This window comes from Sminthopsis crassicaudata, chromosome 1 (genome assembly GCF_048593235.1).
Source record: "Sminthopsis crassicaudata isolate SCR6 chromosome 1, ASM4859323v1, whole genome shotgun sequence".
NCBI lineage: Eukaryota > Metazoa > Chordata > Mammalia > Dasyuromorphia > Dasyuridae > Sminthopsis > Sminthopsis crassicaudata.
This window is the reverse complement of record NC_133617.1, coordinates 167,034,554-167,059,302: the sequence shown is the minus strand read 5'-3', so window position 1 is coordinate 167,059,302 and position 24,749 is coordinate 167,034,554. Positions and strand designations below refer to the sequence as shown.

Below are 24,749 nucleotides of genomic sequence, written 5' to 3'. Positions count from 1 at the left end.
AAAATGAAAGGCAGGGGTTTGTTTGGGAGACAATTTTTTGAAGTGCATGATAATGTGGAATAAGGGACCTTGCCCCACAGAGTTTGTGAAGTATTCTGTGACTACTGATCCAAAACTATGTGTTTTCAAAATAGATGAATTTTACCTCTCAGCCTTCCTGATGACCTCTAGAGGAAGGACGGATGATTCTTTGAGCTCCAGGGAGACAGAGGGGAGAGTGCCTTTTTCCAAAAGCGGTCTGTCCCAAATATGCATGGCCTCTTAGGTAAGCCTGTGTCTGGGATGGGGCTGCCCTCTATTTGTCTTTCCCCCCCCACTTTAATACAAGGTCTTGTAAGAGTTCAAGGAAGAGCTACCAAGGGCTGAGTCGGGGAAGAAATCAGTCCTGAAATGACCTGATTGACCCAGCCCTAAAATGGATCATCCTGGCAGCTTCTAAGGAATCACACTTAAAGAGGTTACTACAAAACATTCCCACCACCTAGTTTCTTTCAGGCCTAGCACAGTCAATAGATGAGTGACTTCCTAGCTTGCAGAAATTCAGCTTTGAAAGTTCCTTTATTAGAGTCTTTTGTATACAAGATGAGATCTGGTTTAGCATCTAATTTTTTTTTTTATGTATATTTAACTCCCCCTCCCAAAATGACTTGTTAAGAGTTTTTCATCAGCCCTGAATTCAGGAGGACCCCAGTTCAAATCTGATCTCAGACACTTAACACTTCCTTAGCTGTGTGACCCTGGGCAAGTCACTTAACCCCAGCCTCAGGGGGAAAAAAAAAAAAAAAGTTGTTTTTTTTTTTAAACATTAAAAAATAGTTTTGAGTTCCAAATGTATCCCTCCCTTCTCTCCCCTTCCTCCTTCTTGAGAAGGTAAGTAATCAGATATAGGTCATACATACTCATCATCCAATTACAAAATATATTTTTCACCACTTAATAAACAGATAGGAAAGAGTTACAGACCATCTGAATCAGGGGAGGGCCCCTCCATATTGTGTCATCACTTACTTCCTGAGGCTGCTCACCAAACCTCACTTCCAGGTCAGGGAATATGCAGAACTTCCCTTGTGAATGCTCCCCTGGGCCCTCATTGACTGTCTTCCCCCCCTCCCAATTATGTGACTTAAGAAGGCTTAATTCTTCTTTAGATTTAGAAGGGAGGATAAAATCATCATTGATAGAATGGAATAGTTTTCAGAAAGATTTTTTTTCTCTGGGGGACCTCTAGAGGAAAATAACTCACTATATACAATTTAAACAGTTAAAATGTCCTTTCTGGATTTAAAAAATAAAAATGAGAGACCAGGAAAACACGACTATTCCAGACTTTCACCTGAGATCTTAGGTTTCTTTGAGAAATAGTCCAGACACATTGCTAGGGGGTTGCTTGTGAATATAGAGTTAATTATCTTTCTCAGGAGAGTATTTAAGTTTCTACTATCTATGTTACAAGGAAGAAAGGCTAAAGAGCAAAGAGCAAAACAGATTTTCCATTTCTGGGCCAATGCTAAGACAGCGTGACTCTGGGAGTAGGTCCTCTAAAGCCCTTTTGATACTTGATATCTAGGAAAAAGTTAAAGATGCTGAAGAAAGGATGTTATCTTCAAATAATGATTATCCAACTATGTATAGATGTTTCCTCCCTACTTTATTTATATTCCCCAATACACTGATGAGGAAAGAAGTAGCTACATGGACAGAAGAAATCTCAAATGTTAGATGCCTTTAAAAATAATAATAACTTATATAAGGGGTGTGTGTGTGTGTGTGTGTGTGTGTGTGTGTGTGTGTGTGTGTGTCCATTCATAAATTATATGTAACTAAACTGTTTGGGGTTGAGAGATCTTCCTCCATTGAGGGAACTTACCTTTGGAGTATATATTTTTACACCATTTCCACAGGATAGTGAAGTCATTTCTCACAAACACTGATGGAGTATGTGTGTAATTTTATAGATGAGTAGTTTAATGAAGTGGGCTGACATGAGAAGAGATGAGAAAAGAGGGGAAAATGACTTTTACATCAAGACCATTCCAGGTCTAGTATGGAAATGGTGATTATCTGTACTGACAGAGGTCAGTACAGCCATGCCTGCTATTGATGTGATGAAAGAAGCTGATAGAAATCTTTACAACTTTGTTTATGTGTTGTCCCAAGATAATTATTACAGCAAAATTCCCTGTATTCTTTCTATGACTGAACACTCACTCCCATTGGAAACATGCTAGGAGTAACAAACATTCTAAATAAGAACTAAGAATATTTAATATCTGACTTAATTTGTTCTAATTAATAATGCTATTCTTTATAAAATGACTTAGCTTGCTTTAGTATAAAGCCATACTTCAGTGGGAGGCTCATTTTGCAAAACTGTGTAGTTGGTTACCTCAGTAGTTCAGTGTACCTGGGTGTAGTAGAAAGGGAGCTATATTAAGAAGGCCTTTGTTTTAAATTAAAAAAAAACAAAACAAAACACTTTCTTTCCAATATCCCCAAGTGGTAGCTGATGAAAGTAGTATTAGATCATTTTACAAATGAGGAAGCTGAGGCTTGTAAAGGTAGAGTGATTTGTTTATCATAGAATGTTTATCAAGGTAGAGTGATTTGTTTATCATAGCTAATGAATGTCAGAACTAGGATTTTTAAACAAGGTGCCCTTACTTATTCAAAACAAAAGCACAGAATGTTATCAGAGACATTTAAGCCTCCATGAAAAATGTGTTTATATCTAATACCTACTTTGGATAAGTTAGGTATTGGATATAATACCTTTAAATCTATCCAAGTGATCTACTTGCTGAAGATTTGTTATTTAAGACATTTGAGGTTAACCCAGTGAGTTTTGCAATGCTTACTATAGGAGCTTTCCATGCCATAACCTTCACCCCATTTAAGATGTAATTTTAAAACAATTTAGTAGAATACAACAAAAAACACTATGCAGATACCTTAAAAAAAATGGTAGCGTTTTATTTTTTCCAATTACATGTAAAGACTATTTTCAACATTCATCTTTTGAAAGATTTTGAGTTCCAAAATTTTTTTCTTCCCTGCCCTCCTCCCTTCTTAAGACAGTAAGCAATCTGATATAGGTTAAATATGTGCAATCATATAAAATCTATTTCCACATTAGTTAAATTGTAATAAAGAATAATAAAGAATAAAAGGGGAAAATGTGAAAAAATAACCACAAAACTAGTATGCTTGATCTGCATTCAGATTCCATAGTTTTTTCTCTGGATATCTATAGAATTTTCCTATCTTGAAACTTGGATCATTGTATTGCTGAAAATAGCTAAGTCAATCATAGTTGCACTTTTCATATTGTTACTGTTGCTGTGTGCAACGTTTCCTCATTCTGCTCATTTTACTCAGCTTCAGCCCACATAAGTTTTTCCAGGTTTTTCTGACATCCCCCTCATGCAAATAACTTTTTTAGAAAAATTCCATCAGGTTGTAATATTTTCCTTAGCAGGGCAAAGGAGAATATCAACTTACTTGTTAAGTGCTTTGTTACTACTGAGAAGTCTTTAATGGTAAGTAGGATTAAAATCTCTTGGTAAATGGGGTGATAGACTGTTCCTAAGCTTGGCTACCTGCCTTTTCCCATATCTAGACTCTGGATAAACTAAGATTTCCCCTGCATTATGGTTATGCTTACCAGTATCACAGCATATAAGCATCTTTCAGAAATGAACATAATAGCTGATTATAGCTAACATTTAGATAGTGCTTCATAGGCCATAGACACTGCTAAATGCTTACATTATTATCTCAGGTACTATTATTTTTCCCATTTTACAAATGAAGAAACTGAATCAAACAGATGTTAAAGTCACATTGACTTCCGATGTCTTTGGCTTGATTTGAATTTAGGCCTTCCTGACTCTAAGCTGGGTGCTCTATCCACTATACAATGCATTAAAAAAAACAAAAAAACAAACAAAAAAAAAAAAACAAAGCACATTTATTATACTTTTCATCTGTGTAAAGGGAAACTCAATTTTAAAGACTTCTACAACAAGACATTTTTTTGTCTACAAATTGGGGTACACCAATGTCTCAGAAGAATAAACATTTCTAGGGGCTCACAGTGCAATGGAGAGATACATGATTTATGGCCACAACATATTACCAAATGAAATGCTATTCATAAAGCACTTTGCAAACTTTTCAGTGCTATATAAATATCAGTTGCTATTTATTTTTTGTTATTATTATTATTAGTGATGATTTAAACATAAGAATTGAATTTGGATCAATGGAAAACCTGGTGGTTCTGAAATAGTAGGACTGGGGTCCAACTCACACCACTGAAATTCTCTGTTTGTGTGAGTTAGAACTTTCAGAATGGAGAGATTTCTTATAGAGAAATTCAGGAGTGCAACCTCAAGATGAATGCAGCTTGCAGAGGAATGATTCCTGACTGTAATCTGTCAATGACTTACACTTGGTCAGACCACATGGTCCACAATTTTAAAAAAGTCTTATTGATTATTGCTTGATTTCTTAGAACCCTGGAGCAGTAGAACTAGAAGGAACCTTAGAGACTAGCTCTCCCACCTTAAAGTATAGGAAACTGAAACTAAGAGAGTCCCAAGTTCACACAGTGAGTTAATAGAAGTCATGTTTAGAATCCAAATCTCATAGTTTCTTGTCCATTGCTCTTCCTATTAAAAGTAGCTTTTATATTTGGTTATGCTAATTCATCTTAGGCCCAATTCTTAGTGTATATCCTCTAATTATCCTAGAATCAGTGCTAATAGTACAATTAGAGTAAAAAACACTTCCTTTCCATATTTCTGTTTCCTCAAATGCTACTCAAAGTCCTTCTCTCAGCCTATTAGCAATTTTGAAGTTAAAAAAAAAAAAAAAAAAGGCAGGGTTAAATCCATCTGTAGCTCATTACTTACCAGTCCTGTTTAGCTCTGTTTCAAGATGCACCCATGTCAGTCAGTCATTAAACATTATGCCTACTATGTGTCTACTATGAGTCAGATATCTTGCTGAGCTCTGGAGATAGAAAAAGGCAAAAACAGTCTCTCCCCTCAAGAGATTCACAGTCTAATGGGATAGCTAACATGTAAAAACAAACAAAAAAAATATGTGCAACCTAGGTATATTCAGGAAAAAATGGTAAATAAGTAAAGGAAAACTCTAGAACTAAAAGGGGTTGGGAAAGGCTTCCTATAGAAGATGAGATTTCAGTTGAGACTTGTTTGTTGTTCTCAAAGAGGGCCTTGGTATGCAAGTAAGTTGGATTTAACTAAAAGGGGCTGTGCAAAGTCACCAGCTTCACTTTTTCCATCAAAGCCATCTGAGTCCAGAGTCCAATTGAGGCATAGAAAGCCAGGGAAAGAAGGAGATGGAGGTGAAGAGAATGAACAGTGCAAGCCAGTGAAAATGTCTGGAGTAGAGATAGGGGAGAGAGGAAAAAACACAAGATTTTGCAAAGGTGAATGTTGAAAATTATCTTTACAAGTATTTGGGAAAATTAAAAAAAAAAAAAAAAAAAAAAAAAAGAAATGCTTGAAGTTGAGAGATGGAGGGCCTTGTTTATAGAACAGCCAGGAGGTCAGTGTCATTGGATCAAGGAATATGTGATGGTGGAGTAAGATGAAAAAAGAGTGGAGAGATTATGAAGGGGTCTGAAGAGTGTATAGTCTTTTTGTGTCATTCTAGGAAGATGTTTATAGCTAAAAAGTCATTAGGAAGCATTTTGCAGAGAGCATAAAAGAACTTTAGCTTCAAATTTCTCCCCAGAATAGCGAAAGCAGTTTCTGAGACTAAGATGGAGCCAGTCATGAAAAGGAACTGAAAGACTGGCAGGGAGGATCACAGCATTCTCTGGCAGGATGATGTCATTTGGAAACCTGGGACTGAGGAAATGCACAGGCAATAAATGGATTTGTGCAGTGTTCTGCACTGTCCCACCTCCCTGGGAAGTGGGCTCCTTATCTCTCAATCTCCATTCCTCCTACAGCAGAGCCTGCCTCTGGCCCCACACTTATTACCCTTACTATGTAACTGCAGGCAAATTCCTTGTCTCTCTGTACCTCAGTTTCCACATCTGTAAAATGAAAGAATTGAACAGATGTTCAATATTTGCCTCTAAATCTACAATTTTGTGACCTTCTTATCACATATATGAGAAAGCCCAAGCAAAGAGAGGAAACACAGTTATCTAGAGAATTAGGACTAAAATAAGAGTTCTTATACCATCAGACATAGCTTTCTAAAGATGACTTTTAGGAAGCTATTTTGGGGCTGATCTGAAGGGCCTGCCATCTCCTGGAGCCAGCCAGCCATGCTCTGGGGTACTTGTTTAAGGCCAGGAAATCAGCAGTTGGCCAAGAATCTCTGTATTCATTTAATTGTCCCAGCCTGAAAAGGATCAAGCAGCACCCTGGCATGCCAGCATTCCAAAGACTATCCCCACCCTTCCCATTGGGGGGGTGTGGGGGAAGGAGGAGGGGGATGCTTCAGAGTGTTCCCTTATCTGGCTAGTATGGCTGGCCGCCACCTCGGTCATTTCTCATGCATCTCTAGCTAGATCTATAGTAAACTCAATTTCCTTATGGCCCTAATCTTCCTTCTAGTTCAAAGTCTCACGATTCATCTTCACACAAATTTATCTATATTTCTCTGGGGTGGGGATGGGGGCGGGAACTTTGTTCATGGAGTTATTTAGTTGGAGGGTGGATCCCAGAGCAGCTGTCCTTGGGGGCCGTGGGTGAGGCTCGAGGAAGCCTCCGCTTTGGAGGGGGTGGAGATGGAGAGATAAGAAGGAGCTCACAGCCCTGGGAGGTGGGGCAGTGTCAGAGGGCTGCCTGTGTAGTCTGGAGATTCCCACAGAACCAGGACTTCAAATGGCTTGATGCTGCTACGGGATGCTGCCAGAGACCTCTGTCCTTGCGCCTGCCTTCCAGCTCTTCTCACTGATTGGCTCCATCTTAGCCTCAGGGATTGCCTTCCCATCCTGTTAGACTCTCAGGAAGTCTCTGCATGAGTCTCCGAGGTGGTCTTGGCTGCTGGTTTGGGGCTCAAAACCTCCTTCAGGAAATTCAGTAGACATTAGGGTTAAATACAAGTGAGGGAGGATGCAGCTGGGGTTCTGCAGGATTAGGGCCAGCCCTGCTGCTGGTTTTAGACGGTCACTTAACTTTCCTAAGACTTCTGGTAGTTCAGGGTTTAAGTGGGGGCTGGGGTGGCTACTTTAGGTTTATAGTTTCAGCACTTAAGGTTTAATAAATTTTTTTTTCTCCTGAAATTAGAGCATGTTACCATCAGGTAATGGTGGTGCTGTGGACTCAGTCATAAAATCTGAGTAATAAAACTTAAACTATGGGCATAATTTGCCCAGGACAAAGAAAGGTATGTTCTTTTGTCACTCTCCTCCATTCCCCATTTGATTTATAAAAATACTATCCTATTATTAGATAATAAGAAAGATGGTATAGTATGATGGCTGACCTTGGAATGAGGAAGAGCTGTCTCAGTCAAATATGGGTTGTGTGGCCATGGGGAAATCACTTAACTACTCAATTCACTTCTAGGAAACTTTATAAGCTATAGATGAGGTGTTGCTCTGTCTTCTTGGAGGTAGTTTTCACACAGGGAGTTTCCCTCTTAACACTGACAAAATCATAGGTTTGGATCAAAATATACAAACATTATTGTGATTTTCTACTAACTGCAATTCAATTGTGATTATGGAATATACTTTTTAAATACTTTAAAACTTTTTGAGTGTTGCAGGCTTAAAGAAATCCTTTAAACACTGAGGTACGATTTGTTGCCTAGAGTAGATTAACATCGATGAGTTATTTGTAGGAGTAATGGTTCATAAGAACCCACTGCCACTGATGTAATCTTTGTTGATAGAATGTAAAAAAGCATGTAGTTTTCAGCACTCATTTGTGAAAGGGCTCAGGAAAGGACTAATTACTCATGATGAGTTGGGGGAGTGGTTAGTCCTTTGTCTGAAATATTTTTTAAAAGAGCTGTATCCATCCCATCTCTTAGCTCCAAAGTTCCTTTATAGCTTACCTTGAGCAATGAATGGAAATTTAGGACAGGGATGCAATAGAGTGGGGTCAGAAGTAGAAAGGAAAAGTAGTTGGAAAGGAGAGGAGAGGTCATTTTATAAGCAGTATGGGAACAGGCCCTGAGACCTTAGCCAGATCCTGTGACCTCTGTAGGGCATAAGTGGGAGTGATGACCAATAGTGGTACCCTTGAAGAATGTTTAAATTTTGGGGAAAAAGTTTAAGAAGAATAGAGAGAATAGAAAAATCATACAGAATTATAGGATGGTACATCTGTGGATTAAAATTCTTTTTAAAAAATTCCATTTGTTTGAAATTGGGTCTCTGTCTCACTGGAGATTAAAAGTACAGCCACATACAAGATCCAATGATTCCAACACCGATCAACCAGGAAGCTTTAGACTGATTCATTTTTTTTTTCTGACTTGGACTGGTTTGCCCCTCCTTAGGTAGCTTAATGGATCTTTGCTCCTGAGGACTTTTAATTTTGATATGAGATGCAGTATAGTCACTACAAAGGAATTGGCCCTCCTGCAGTTCAGCAAACTCTAGACTGGTGCTCATGGTGGTTAGTGCTGTTTCCCTTATCTCCCTTTCCCAAAGGAGGCAATATTCACAAGGATGGCTGAAATGGGACTGCATGGAGTGGTCTTCATGTGTCCCTGTAGGGTCAGGAATATTTGAGGGACCAAATGACCAGTGCTAAGCCTTACATTATGCACAAAACAAAGAAACCTTTATGGTCTGTCTGCCTAAATGGCAGGGCTACTATCCATGAACATCCTCCAATTCCCAATGGTGTGTAATCACATCTGCTCTACAGGCTAGGGACTTTCCTCTTGAAATTCTATCATCTCCCCAATGTGTGCTTCTGTCAGGTAGGCCTGGCCATTGTCCACCACACGAGTCTAAATCTCTTTGCAATATCTATTCATTCTTCCAACTTCTGTCCTCAGGGGCCAAGCAGAATAAGCCTAACCCTTCTTTCTCATGTCAGTGAAATATTGAAAACAAAGCTCAGCTCAAATTTACCTAGCATCATGAGGACTTTCTTCTACTTACTGATACCTTCTCTCAAAATTAAACTTATTCCTATATAATATATATTTATGTATACATATATATATAACTCATATACCCTTATTTTCACCAAATTGCCTATAAGCTCCTTGAAGTTAGATCCTGTTTCATTTTTTATTATTTTCATTATTTCATTATTTTCATTATGCACCTAGTACATCCCCTGGTGCATAGATTTAAAAAATAATTTACCCCATAAATTTTTCCTTTTCCAAATACTACTATTTCTACTACTACTGCTGCTGCTGCTGCTTTTGCAACAACTATTATAGCTACTATTACTGCTGCTACTATTACTATTTTTATTGCTGGTACTGTGGCTAATACTACTACTACTGTTGCAACTGTTGTTGTTGCTGCTGCTGCTACTACTATTATTATGACTTTTACTACTATTGCTGTTATTACCACTTTTGCTGATACTACTGCTCTTACCACTGCTTCTACTACTACTACAACAACTAGCTAGTTAGTTAGCAGGTGATCAGACTTCTGGGGATGAATGTTTCCATATCTAATTAGGCTGGTCCTTGGGGAGTAAATATTGGGAGATGTTTCTAGGACCATATGCAAAGCAAAACCTTTCCAGTTTGGTAGAATTTATCAGAGTTTATACTTCCACTGGCATAGTATTTGAGCACTTAGAGCCACTTCTACTTCACAATTAGACACTGGAGTAGGACTGTACTACTACTTGCAATGCTACTAGCTAACATTTATATAGCACTTTAAGGTCTACAAACCACTTTGCAAGTGTTATGTCATTTGATCTATACAACAACCCATTGAAGAAAGTACTATTATTATCTATCTGCATTTTGCAGATGAGGAAACTGAGGCAAACAGCTTAAGTGACTAGTTCAAGATTATCTGAAGATGAATTTAAATTCAGGTATTCTTGATTCCAGGTCCATTGCTCTGTACGTTGGAGTACTTAAAATGTCTCATGAACTTAGACCTCTTCCCTATCTAATTTGGCTTTGGAGGCTCTTGTCTTCTAAAATGTGTCTTCCAAAAGGAGACATATTAGTTCAGATATTGCAGGACTAGGGTAGAGCATATGTAGAAGGGCTATCATTGCCCTAGCTCTAAACAGTAGGCTCTTAAGTAGGATCTTATTAGAGGTCAACATTGAATTAATTTATGCTCCAAAGGAGGTAATAGCTTTGGTTCTGGATAATAATAGAAACTAGCATTTATATTGTACTTTAAGGTTTTGCAAAGTTCTTTGTACATATTTTATTTGGTCCTCACAACAATCTAGTGAAGTGGATGCCATTATTATCCTCATTTTAGAAATGAGGAACAAAGGTTTTTCTGACTTCAAATCCAGTGCTCCATCCATACCATTTTCTCCCTTTTTGCTGTTATTCAAGCATGTCTGACTGCATGACCCATTTGGGAACCCTCATTTGATTTTTTTTTTTTTTTTTGGCATAGAGACTAGAGAGGTTTGCATCTCCCACTCCTTTTATAGATGAAGAAACTGAGGTAAATAGCATATAATGATTTGCCCACTGTCACACAGCTAGTAAGTGTGTGAAGCTGGATTTGAACACAGAAAGATGAGTCTTCCTGGCTCCAGAGCTGGCACTATATTCACAAGTGTCACCCAGCTGTACAGCTTACTCTGTCAAAGAGTCTTTCCATATAATTACCAATGAACTTGGTTGAGGGTTATCAAGAATGGTCAAATTGGGAAGTGGTAAGAGGATTATAGTTGCTTATTAATCAGTCTCTACACTCATAAGAAAAAATGATTCCAAAAAGAGGGTTCATATATTTTTTTTTTTTTTGGTTTCTTGGACCACTTTGACAGTATGATAAAACCTTTGGATTGCTCAAAATAAAATTTTTAAATAATTAAAGGAAATGATAAATTTCAGTTAGAAGTTAGTGAAAATAAGGTGTAATTTTTGTTCTGGACCAAGTTTATAGAATCCTTGAAATCCATCTATAGACTTCTTGGGAATATATAGAAGAAATTCCAAGTAGATGAAATCTACTTCATCTATTTAGATAGAATTCCATTCTAGAAGGCTATGAGATGGTAAGGAGTCTGTTCAGCTAAAAGCCTGGCATGAATTAAAATGGAATTATTATCAAGACCATAATGCCTATCTGTCTATTTTTATTGGCAACTAGTTGGTATGATAGATAGAGTGCTGGACTTGTGATTAAGAAGACCTTCATTTGTATCTTACCTCACATATTTACTAAACTGCTGGGTCCTGGATAAGTTTTCTACTTCTCTCAGACTTAGTTTCCTCATCTGTAAAAAGGAGATAATAATAGTACCTACCTCACATGGTTGTGTGAGGATCAAATGAGATAATATATGTAAAGGTCTTTGTCTAAATACTATATAAATGCTAGTTATTATTATTGTATAAGTCCTCCTCTATTATCAAGACCACAATGCCTATCTGTCTATTTTTATTGGCAACTAGTTGATATGATAGAGTGCTGGACTTGTGATTAAGAAGACCTTCATTTGTATCTTACCTCACATATTTACTTAACTGCTGGGTCCTGGGTAAGTTTTCTACTTCTCTCAGACTTAGTTTCCTCATCTGTAAAAAGGAGATAATAATAGTACCTACCTCACATGGTTGTGTGAGGATCAAATGAGATAATATGTAAAGGTCTTTGTCTAAATACTATATAAATGCTAGTTATTATTATTGTATAAGTCCTCCTCTAGGGTCCACTTGTGGGATGGAAGTGACTTAAATACTATGTTAATAGAGGTGCAAACTCTATCAAATTTTACCAAGCTGGAAAGGCTTTGTATACACACACACACACACACACACACACACACACACACACACACACACCATACACATACACACATATACATATATGTGCATATGTATACATACATGTACATACATGACCTGACTTGAGGTGGCTTCATGAATATGAAGAATGCAGAAAAGAATTTCAATTAAATTGTCCTTGTTCCTGGAGTTCAAACTTAGGACCAAGATAGAGTTTTTATAATGTATTATAGCTTTTTTATCTCTTATTATCCACTCACCTCCTCCACCCCCCCAAGATTTTTTTTTTTCACTCAATACTTCAATACATATTTATTAAGCACCTGCTATGAGCAGACTCTAGGGTTATATTTGCAAAATCTCAAACAGATTCCAACCTCAAGGAACTTTTCAAAAACATTACAGTGGTTGGTGTTTTTATTAGGGAGTATTTTATTGAAAAGATGCTATATATGGCTGGTTGGAAATGAGGAACCTAGAAAGTAAAAGGAATATAGTAGCATCTGGAACGCAGTAACCTGGTGGTTAATGGTCCTAGCCATTCGATTTCTGCCAATTGCTGCAGAGCGAGGCCTGAGGCAGGAGAGCTTTAAGAAGGTAGAAAATAAAGAAAAAAGGCAAAAGGCAGTCTTTGACTTCAGTGGGCTTGCAGTCTAATGGGAGCATTAGATTAGAACAACATGTAAACAGAAGAAATACTTAACAGAAGAAGGCATTAGATTTAAGAGGAGCTGAGGAAGAGTTCCAATAAAAAAATGGGATTTTAGTTAGAACTTAAAGGAAGTCAGGGAGGTCAGTAAGGATCCAGTGAAAGAATGTGTGTGGAAGCATTTTACGATCTATGATACAGTATAATGTAAGCTATTAATAATAATGATAATGACAGCAGTGAAAATAACCATTAATAATCAATACTCTATGAAAACAAGAAACCACAGGGACTTTTAATGTTAAGATGCTGAAGATGAGACTAACTCACAGGAAGGATTTTTGATTCCAAAACAGGAATTGAGAGTAGGTTAGAAAGTTGTAAATTGAATCCAAATCTATGAATAAAACTAGAATTGCAATAGGTTTATTACAGTTAAGACCTGGGTCCTATCTTTTACAAACATTATTTCATTGGATCATTATTGACTTCCTTGGTTTCCTTTAAGTTCCAACTAAAGTCTCATGCTTTACTAGGAACCTTCCCCATCTCCTCTTAATTCTAGTGCCTTCTTCTGTTAACTATTTCCTATTTATCCTCTCTATAGCTTTCTTTGTATATATTTATTTGCATGTTGTCTTCCCTATTAACTTGTAAGCCCATTGAAGACAGGGACTGTCTTTTGCTTTTTTTAAATTTTTTTTTATTTTTATGTATCTACAGTGCTTGGCACTGTATAATAATAGGTAAAATAAATATTGATTGATTGATTACTATTTTGTGAGTTAGGGCAGCTTAGTAGCTTTCTTGGGGTTGCTCTCTCTCTCTCATAACCTATATCAGATTGAGAGGAGGGAAAATCTCTTCTCTTTACAAGCATGTGTCAGATCACTGCCAGGCAGAGAAAGTCACACCCAACTCAAGAAATGCCATTGGCAGAGGCATTTGCTATGCTAGTAGATAACAAAGTTGTAGGCTTGAAACAGGAACCACACCTGCCTTTGCAGGCCATGTGGTAAGGATAAAGGATGCTGTAGGGTGGTATATAGTTATACTGTTGAGGAGGAATTAAAACCTGTATTGATGTAGATGGGCACACATTGATTAGCCGATGCCCCATTCTTTGAATAAGTTTGCCCAGACTACCAAAGATATTTTGCAGCAGTTTATTGCTGCTTGTGATCCAATATAGATCTGCCTTTCCATGAAGCAACATTGTTAGGTTAAATCATTCTTGCAGGGAAACTGCAAATATGCAAATAAGAGGATGTGCAAGGATTATTTTCCTAAGGGAAATTTCTGGCCATAGTATTCCTTATTAACTGCTGCAATCCGAATTGATATCCTTTGAAACAATTCAATTGTAGGAAGGAGTGTCCTTTTTGTTCTAGAGAAAATAGAGAGCCCTGATTGGGAGATCTATGGGTTTGTCTTTTGCTGAAAACAGTGGTTTTAGTTGGTAATATTGCTTAAGAGAAAGTAGAGAATGAACTATGACATTAGATTAGTTAATCAAGGTTATGAAAAAAGTGTGTCCTTAAGGTTCCCCCTATTGCTACTTTTAATAGACTACACCTGAGGAAGACAACTTCCAGGCAGCTTGTTGGAGAAGTTAAAATTCCCCAAAGGTTTCAGTTCCCTCCTATTTCAAGCTCTGTTTTGTCTCCTGCACACATCTGAAGACTAACATGAGGAAAAAGTATCATGTTAGGCATTTGAACATGGAGAGTTACTCTCCAACTAGAAGGTAATTTTTGTTTTATTCTCATCAGTTATAAAACTAAGAGTTGAAGCAAATTTGCATATAATGCATTCCTTGTCATCTCTATAGTAATAACTTGGCAACCTATAACTTCATTAAACCCATTCCCTGAGAAAGTTCTTAAAAAGCTTAGCCAACTTCCCATAGAACATTTTTAAAAAACAAATTTAAACAAATGCAATCAAATATAATTCACCAAGCATTCATCCAGAGCCATACTGTACCATACTGTGAAGATTTTAATGACAAAAAGAAGATTTGTATTTCATTCTAGAAGCAATAGGAAGCTACTGCAGTTTCTTGAAGAGAGGAATCACATGATTGGCTGTGTTGGATCAGCTGGAAATGGGAGAAACTATAAGCAGAAAGCAATTAGGAGGAATTGCAATAATCCAGGCAAAAGCTGATGACTTGAAGAGGATGTATGAGCAGAGGGATGTGGATAGATGTAGGTACTGCAGAAACACAGCTGACAGGATTGGTTATGGGAAATGAGGTTTAAAAAATGATGGAGTTAAAGATAACAGATTGTGAAGCTGGATTGAAAGAATGATGGTATTCTTGACAAACTGGATGATTAGGAAGGGGAGGAGGTTGAGTGGAGTGGAAGCTGAGTTCAATTTTGGACAGGTTTTGTTTGTGATATCTGTTAAGATCCAGGTAGAACCATTCAGTAGGGTGTTGTGATATAGTACTAGAACTCAAGAAATAAGGGATGAATATGAAATTTCAGAGTCAGCTGTTTAAATATGACTAGACTCTATGGGAGCTGATAAGATTGCCTTGAAAGTGGGTCTATAGAAAGAAGAGAGTTCAGGAGAGATTCCTGGGCTTGCCTGATTCAAAGGGAGAGATAGATGGATAACTATCAGCACAGGAAGAAGGAAGAGGAACAATTAGAAGATTTGGAGGAGAATGGGAATAGAGTATCTGGTGGAGAGTATCTAGGAGGAAGGGGAGGTCAATAGTATCAAACCATAGAAAGGCCAAGAAACATGAGGACTAGAAAAGGAAATTGAATCAAGCAATTAAGAGATTGTTAGTAAAGTTGGAGAGAGCATTTTTCCTAGAGATGTTAAGCATAAAATTTTATTTTTATTTTTTTCATAGTAAATTTATCTATTTTTAATATACATTTCTTTGTGAATCATGTTGGGAGAGAAAATTCAGAACAAAAGGGAAAAACCAAGGGAGAGGGAAAAAAAGAATAAAAAGAAGTGAACATAGCATGTGTTGATTTACATTCAGTCTCCATAGTTCTTTTTTTTAATTGCAGATGGAATTTTCTATCCAAAGTCTATTTGGATTGCTTTGGATCATTGAACCACTTTCATAGTTGATCATCACACATGCTTCTTGTTATTGTGTATAATGTATTCTTGGTTCTGCTTATTTTGCTCAGCATCAGTTTGTATAAACCTTTCAGGTCTTTTCTGTTCCTCCTGAGGCAATTGGGGGTAAGTGACTTGCCCAAGGTCACACAACTAGGAAGTGTTAAGTGATTGAGATCAAATTTGAATTCAAATCCTCCTGTCCTCAGGGCTGGTATTCTATCTAGTGTACTACCTAGCTGTCCTCCAAGTATTTTCTAAAATCAACTTGTTTATCATTTTTTATAGAACAATAATATTCCATTACCTTCATATACCACAATTTCTTCAGCTATTCCTCAATTGATGGGAATCTATTAATTTTCCAATATTTTGCTACCACAAAAAGAGTGAGTATAAAAATTTATTGAGGGGAACTATATATAACATGAGCAGCATTCAGGGAGATTGGGAACAGGTTGGGTCCCTGGAATAAAGTTCCCGAACCAGCAAAGCCTGGTGGATTTATGTAGGATTTTTTTTTTTATCTGGGTCAAGCAGGCCAGGTATTGAGGAGAGGGTGTGGGAGTCTAGTTTGAGTGTGCAGATCAAAGTTTGAAGGTTTGATGCTGATCCATGTTGAGGGGAGACCTGGGGAATTAGCAGAATAGTGGATATCCACTCCCCCCTACAGGCAAGAAAAGGGACTTTTGGCTGTTACTGCAGACTTCTCTGGCTTGGTGACTCAGGGGATTTGAGTTTCCCTGGCTTCTTCATTTAGTGGGTGGGGGAATCTCTTCAGGTCCTTACAGGCCTGAGTAATGGTGCTGGATTAGAAGAGCAGGAGGGACAAGGTGATTGATTGGTAGTTTCTGTGAGGACCAAAAATAGGGTTAGGAAGGGTGGGGCACACTAGGAGAGATGAACAGAAAATTATAAGCAGAAGGATTTCAGAAATCTGGATTGTAGATGTAAAACACTTAGGGACAAAGATGAGATATTTTACAATGTATTTCCTTCCCTCTAACCCCTACATGTGGCTAAAGTAATGAAGGTGCAGACCATTAGCGCTGATACTATGCCAGATTTTTTTGAGAGGTATTTAACATGTTTATTGAAGTCCCCAAGTATAAAGACAGAGTTTGAGATAGGAAGTCAGTGAACTAGGAACTGAATTCCTTGAGAAAGAATAAGACTGACAGGGTAGATAACTGCCACCAGGATTTAGATTTAGATTTCAGAATGATGGTAGAAGAAGATCTGGAAGTGGCTGTGAGAGGGTTAGGACTACATCTTCCTTTTCTCTGAGCCCAGTGAATCAGTGGATAAGAAAGCAGATACATCTCGTATTGGACAGTGTGACTAGGGATGCAGTGTCTTTTGGGTAGAGGGAAGCTTTAGAATTGCCAATCTTTGGAAGAATTATGAGATAGGAGTTATAATATAAAAGGCTTTTCCTTAACAATAGACTGGGCTTCCTGAGTACACAATGGTTAAGAGAAGGCAGGGCAAGAAAGCTGAGGCTAAAGCAGATGAAGATGAGGGAATGATGATTTTCATCTTGGCTGTCTTTGATCTGAATCCCTGGGATTCAGGAAGGAAGAGGAGAGAGCTTGTGAGCTATAGGTCAATAGACAGTCACATTCTTGCCAGTAGCCCAGGGAACCATGCCTCAGGGCTCAGCTAGGACACATTTTTGAAAAGAAATTTAAACCAGCTTCATGACTAGGATAATTGTACCATTCATAAGATCATATGATGTAGAACTAGAACGGTCCTTAGGAATCATATGGTTCTACCATTTCAGATGAAGAAAATTGGTTTCCAGTGAAGGGAATAACTTGGCTCATGTGGCAAAATACTTATGCTGAAAATACTGTGCTAGGGACTGGTTGAGATACAAAGTTTAGATAAGCAACAGTGCCTGTATTCATGGAGCTTGCAATATAGTATACTGTAGCCCAGGGAAATGTGTGTAAAAACTAACAAAAATAAAGAGTAAATGCTATAAAGAACCATCATTATGATGGACAGAATGTTAGATTGGGAAGTTAGAATAACATAAAATCAAATTCTACTTCTGATACATTGACTACATGATCAAAGATAAGTCACAAACTCATTGTGCTTCAGTTTTCTTATCTATAAAATAGGGATTATATCTGTTACATCAACTTCACAGGGTTATTATGAGGCTCAAATGAGATGATGTCTATAAATTGTTTTATAAATTTTAAGACCAATTATATTATTGTTATTAATAATAAATCCAATCCATAAATCCCACTGGCCTAGCTGACCAGTAGGCAAATGGAATCTCAGAGGGGCTTCTTATAGATCATCCTGGAACATATCTTTTTGTACTGATTATAGAGGAATATGTGCCAGTGTAACTCTTCTTCTGCTCACATATCTCCCTGCAGATATTCTTCATACCACTTCTCTTGTGCAAATCTTCCTTGGTAATACTGCTTGCCACAGCTTATCCATGCCCTCAATGTGCTTTTCCATTGTTGGGGTACCTACAACTTTAAGTCATTAGAGGCTGCTAATCCATGACACCATCCTAAAGCATCACTGAAAGAATGTTGGCTTTAAAAAGGTGGGTATTTTTTATTATAAAATTATTTTTTATTGATATGATTTGTTTCATATTGCCCTTATATAGCATTCCTCCTTCCTTACCCAGAGAATCATGGTTTATAATAGAGAACAAAAAGAAAGAACCAAAGAAACTCAGAAAAACTAATACATTGACCAAGCCCAGCTTTTTATTCAGTGTTTCATGCCCTCGAATTCCTATCTTTGCAAAGAAGGAAAAACAAGCAAACAAACAAATAAACAAACAAGCAAATCAACAAACCTGATACTTCTTTAAACCAAGCCCTACTCATCCTAATGACCCAGTGTTGACCTTCAATTTTTTTCTTCCAATATATTGTTATAGTCACTGCATATTTTCCCCAGTTCTACTTACTTCTCTTTGTATCAGTTCAAAATTTTTCTCATGGATTTTTGTTTTTGGCAATTGGGATTACGTGTTTTGTTCAGGGTCACATAGCTAGTCTGAAACTGGATTTGAATTCAGGATTGGTACTCTATCCCCTGTGCCACTTAGTTGTCCTGTTTCTACATATTCTTCATGTTAATGATTTCTTATGAGACAATAATATTCTATTATCTTTATGTATTACAACTTATTTACCCGTTCTCCAAACTAGTGCATCTAGTTTGCTTTCAGGTATTTCCTACTACAAAAAATATGGCTTGGCTGATTTCAGAAAATCCTGGAGAAAAGCCTAGAGAGACTTACATGATCTGATGCTAAGTGAAGTGAGTAGAACTAAGAGAACATTGTACACAGCAATAACAAGACTATATGATAATCAATTGTGTTGGACTAGGCTCTTTAACAATGAGGTGATTCATGGCAATTCCAATAGACTTGTGACGGAGAGAGCCATCTGCACCAAGAGAAATTACTGTGGGGGCTGACTGGATCACAACATAGTATTTTTACCTTTTTTGTTGTTGTTTGTTTGCTTGTTTTTTTTCTTTCTTATTTTTCCCTTTTGATCTGATTTTACTTGCATAGCATGAGAAAATATGTTTCGAAGAATTGCACATAGTTAAACTATGTTGAATTACTTGCTGTCTAGGGGAGGAGGGGGAGGGAGGGAGAAATATTTGGAACACAAAGTTTTCCAAGGATGAATGCTGAAAACTATTTTTGCATGTATTTTGATAAATAAAAAATTATTATTATAAAGCTATTATTAAAAAGTACTGCTATAAGGATTTTGGTGTATTCTTACTTATTTTTAACATAGTTTCTACAAAGCATTCTCCCTCAAGTTCACAGAAGAATGTAATATAGCTCTCTTATTGCAGTAAGACATGGTAATTGAGTCCTTCCATTGCTGGGTTATATGTTCTACCTCAAGGCTGTCCTGATGCTTCATTCAATTTGGCTGCTGGTTACCTCTCTGTCTGGTTGCTTTCCCCAGCTTTCACAAAGTCCACCTAAGAGCAAGATTAAATAGACACAACAGAGACAGAAAACAACCAGGTAAGCTCATGGCTTCTTGGCAGCTCAGGTGAGACAAGGGTGGAGGCCCCTCCCTTACCCAGATGCCCATAGCACTTTGTTCTTCCTGTTCATATCAAGGAAGGAAAGAAATTGAGTTGACTAGGTGGAAGTCTTTTGTATGCAAGTCCAGAAACTATTTGCAAATCCATTCTTCACTTCACAATAAATGGGCAGGAAATAGGCAAAACATAATTCTGCCTGCTCTGAGAGTAAGACTCTATTACACATGCCACCAAACAAGCTTGGGGTTGATTTGATTATTTTCCTTTAACATCAGATTTCTCTTTTGGTCACTTTACCAGATTTAAGGCTTAAAGTATCATAATTAATTCTGAGAGATACTGGGGAATTGACAGCATCCTAGTAAAATGTATTCATGCATACAAACACACACACATATATATATGTAATCCATATATATTCAAATCCATATAATATAAATATAAATGCATAGTTTTAGAAATACCTTTAATGTGTTATTTTTAGCACTCCTTGTTTTTTTTTTTTATTTTAATTCTCTATCTTACTCTCATTTTCTCCTTTTCCCTTCTCTTTTCCTCTTCCCTTCTTCCCTACCTTTTGAGTAGCCATTATACCTCCAAGCAGGGGAAATTGGTTTCTTGGGGAAAAATAATGCAGAAACATTTGTCAGGAAAGAACATCTGTTTTTGGATTATAATTCCCACACTTGTTGTTAAGAGATTATAGATGTGAAGCTGGGAACAATTGCTAATCTTTCCAGTGTTAAGTAAAAGACCAAAGTCCTGCCTGAATTCTGTGTCTAACCCTGCCTTAAAGTTTCATCCCAGATCAGGGTGCCTTGAGGCACCCACAAAACTACTACAAGAGAAGGGAATTAACAGTAGCTGCTGGTTTCCTGTCAAGGAGCCAACTGAGCAAGACTGAACCGAACAGGCATTTCCCAGGGGAGAAGAACCCAACTAAAAAGCCTGGGACCAGTTTTCAAAGTCAAATTCTTATATGTATATATATATATATATATATATACACACACACACACACACACATATACGTATATATATTTTTTTTGGGGGGGAGGAGTTTATATCTGCCTGGATGCCAACCAAGGGTCTGTGAACACTGTGGTGTTGGTATGCTAGGGTGAGGCTCACTGCCATAGCAACAGGCTAGATTTCCTGAGAAGTGAGATCAGCAGGAGAAAACATGGTTCCACCTGATTCTAGCATCAGGGCTGAGAAAAATAAAAGGTGAAAATTCCATCTCCTTGTCCAGTGTTATTGCTGATAGGCAACATAATGCATCTTTTAATCCCATAGATCTGACTGAGAGATTAAGGAAATGTCTGGACTTTAGCTCCTCAACCAGGGAACTACAGCTTCTCCCTCCTCTCCTGCTGAGCAGGTATCTAGGATTTTAGTGACAGAATGACTATACTTAACCTGTTAGCTTATTTAGTTCAATTTATTTTAATTCAATTTGATGAGAATTTATTGAGAATCTATTAAGAGCTAAATGGCCATAAAATCTAGTTTACAGAGAACTGAAGTTGAAATCAGGAGACCTGATATTGAGCCCTCCTGTTGACACATACCATCTCTGTGACTTGACTCTGTCAAGTCATCTAAACTCTCATTGTCCCAGACAACTCTTAACTGAGTAAGTTGCAGAACAGGTGATGATTCATATTGGTAGAGGATTGTCCGTATAGAAGTTTGCTACATTAATCAAATCACAGACTCTTTTCTTTTATCCTCTCACAAATTCTCGCTCTCTCTCTCTCTTTCTCTCTCTCTTCTACTTTCTCATTATCTCTTTCCCCTTTCACACATTCTGTTTTTCTGATCTTTCATTTTCTCTTTCTTCTCTCATTCTCTGCTTTCTGTCTCTTCCCTATCATATTTCTCCCTCCTTTTCCTCCTTCTTTTTATGTATCTATATATGTAATATATGGACACACACATATACTAAATAGCAAAGACATCATCTTGCCTATACAAGTTTATATGATCAAGGCTGTTTTTTTTTCTTTCAGAGCAATGTATGGCTATGAAAATTGGACTAGAAGGAAAGCTAAGCACCTCAGAATAAATACTTTCAAATTGTGATGGTGGAGAAGACTTTTAAGAATTGTTTAGATAGCAAGAATGTCAAGTTAGTCAATATGTAAACTAATTTAGGCTATTCACTGGTTGGTCAAATACTAAAACTGAAGCTTAAATACTTTTATTATACATATTATACATAATGAAAAGAAGAAACTCATTGAGAAAGATCCCAAAATTGGGAAGGCAAAAGGAGAAGGGGATGGCAGAGGATGAGATGAAGAGATAATATCATGGAAACCATGAACATGAACTTGGACAGACTTGAGAAGATAGTGAAGGATAAAAGGGCTTAGAATGTTATGGTCCTTGGGATCACAAAAAAGTTGGATGCACCTGAATGACTGAATAATGGCAACATACATATACATCTATAGAAACATAGATCCTATCATATAAACACACATATTGACATACGTATTATGTATGTATGTATGTATTAGCACTTGTGAAAGCACAAAATGTGTTTTTGCCATTTCTTAGGCACACTATACAAGTAAATATGAAAATATGGTTTTTTCCCTCCTGGTCTTAAGAGCTCCATTTGAATATAGGAGTGAAGATATAAGTCCTATAGACTTCTCATGTTTCTACTTGGAACACCCATGAGATGTGACATGAGGAGAAAGCTGGATTCTAAACTTACCTTAGTTGCCAATTACTTGTGTAATTTTGGGCAATATATGTAATTTCTCTTGGCCTCAGTTTCCTTATGGTAGGACAAAGGAATTGAATCAAATGCTCCTTCTGGTTCTAAAATTCTAGGATTTTGTGGCCTGTGGTATAATTGAATTTAGGCAGTCAGTCAAATCAATGAGAATTTAATAAATGATTAGTAAATACCAGGAACTGTGCTAAAGATTGGAGACACAGAGATAACCAACTGTTAAGGGTTAACAAGCTTTACTGTATTGAAATATTTTTTGACCATTTCTTTTGTGTCTTTCCTGGGCCTATTTTTTGAATCATCTATTCAGTCAGGAACCCATTTTGTCAGTGTTTCTCACTCTGAACAATATGTCCTCAAATCCAAACAGTTTGTAATTAGAAAGTAGAAAAAAAGTCATAGATTAGCTGACGTCTGAGTTTGAAGCAAATGGAAAGTCTTAGACTTCTATCCACATGGACTTTGCCTTTCTGTCTGGAAGGCTTTCTCTCAGTTTCCCAGTAGTCTATCTGTAAAAAGGTTCTGTCCCTGGATGAAAAAGTGAAAAGGTGCTTGATGAAAGTAGGGACAGTACTATATAATGCACAGAGATCTCACTATGTCCCTCCTAAATAGTCACTATAATTCCATCAATCCCTTATTGTTGAGGTCTAGAGCCATTTAACTATTTCCCTCAGTTCCTCATTTGTAAAATGAATTAGAGAAGAAAATGGCAAATCACTCCAGTATCTTTGTCAAGAAAAAATTTAATGGGATTGCCAAAAAGTTAGACATAACTGGACAACACATTATGAGTAATCTTTATAGCTATCAGAAGCCTTTCAAAACACAATCACTATCCTTCTGAAGGATTCAGCTCTTTACAATTAGATCCAATCTACTTTTTAGTCTCAGTATGTATCATACAGCTTCTTAAAATCTATAGTCTAAATTCTCAGGTGAAGAAATTGAAACTATTTCTAGCCATATGAAAAGATGCTCCAAGTCATTATTAATCAGAGAAATGCAAACTAAGACAACTCTGAGATACCACTACATACCTGTCAGGTTGGCTAGAATGACAAGGAAAGATAATGCAGAATGTTGGAGGGGATGTGGGAAAACTGGGACACTGATACATTGTTGGTGGAATTGTGAAAGAATCCAGCCATTCTGGAGAGCGATTTGGAATTATGCCCCAAAAGTTGTCAAACTGTGCATACCCTTTGATCTAGCAGTGTTACTACTGGGCTTATATCCCAAAGAGATCTTAAAGAAGGGAAAGGGACCTGTATGTGCAAGAATGTTTGTGGCAGCCTTCTTTGTAGTGGCTAGAAACTGGAAACTAAGTGGATGCCCATCAATTGGAGAATGGCTGAATAAATTGTGGTATATGAATATTATGGGATATTATTATTCTGTAAGAAATGACCAACAGGAGGATTTCAGAAAGGCCTGGAGAGACTTACATGAATTATTGTATACTTCAACAACAATACTGTATGAGGATCAATTCTGATGGATGTGGCCATTTTCAACAATGAGATGAACTAAATCAGTTCCAACAGAGCAATAATGAGCTAAACCCGATACACCCAGAGAAAGAACTCTGGGAGATGACTATGAACCACTACATAGAATTTCTAATCCCTCTATTTTTGTCCACCTGCATTTTGGATTTCCTTCACAGGCTAATTGTACACTATTTCAAAGTCCAGTTCTTTTTGTACAGGTAAACAACTGTTTGGACATGTTTACATATATTGTATTTAACTTATACTTTAACATATTTAACATGTATTGGTCAACCTGCCATCTTGGGGGGGGGGAGAAGGAGGGAAAAAATTAGAACAAAAGGTTTGGCAATTGTCAATGTTGTAAAATCACCCATTCATATATCTGGTAAATAAAAACTATTAATAAAAAAAATCTATAGTCTAACTAAACTAGTCTTCCTTATACCAGCACTCCATCTTTGTACCTTTGCACTGGCTGGCCATATCCCATGCTTGGGATGTTCTTTTACCTCACTTCTAACTCTTAGAATCCCTTTTTTCCTTCTATAAAGTATAATTTCCCCCCAAGTAAACATATTTTTAATGAATAACCATAAGGTATATAAGATTGTGTTAGGTCTCCTGGTAGATACAAAATTTTTTCAAGACTCGAAAGCCCAAGATAAAGGTTATTGAATATCGAAGGACTTAAAAGTGGAAGTACTACCTTTTGCATGAAGCCTTTTCCAATCTCTCACTCTGCCCCTGACTGCATGTTCTCCCTCCTTTACCTAGTACTTAT

At 37.2% G+C, this 24,749-nt stretch overlaps 1 protein-coding gene and 1 long non-coding RNA gene across 3 annotated transcripts in view; one reads left to right on the top strand and one right to left on the bottom strand.

Moving 5' to 3' along the window:
* LY86 (lymphocyte antigen 86) overlaps positions 1 to 24,749 on the bottom strand; it is a 217,853-nt gene that overhangs the window by 5,992 nt on the left and 187,112 nt on the right. The window lies entirely within an intron of this gene.
* LOC141544608 (uncharacterized) lies at positions 129 to 24,308 on the top strand. Of its 2 annotated transcripts, none has more exons than XR_012482694.1 (4): positions 129 to 265; positions 18,055 to 18,233; positions 19,576 to 19,700; positions 21,736 to 24,308. It is a non-coding gene; the product is annotated as an uncharacterized LOC141544608 (long non-coding RNA). The 2 variants fall into 2 exon arrangements; XR_012482695.1 differs by having other exon boundaries at positions 19,523 to 19,700.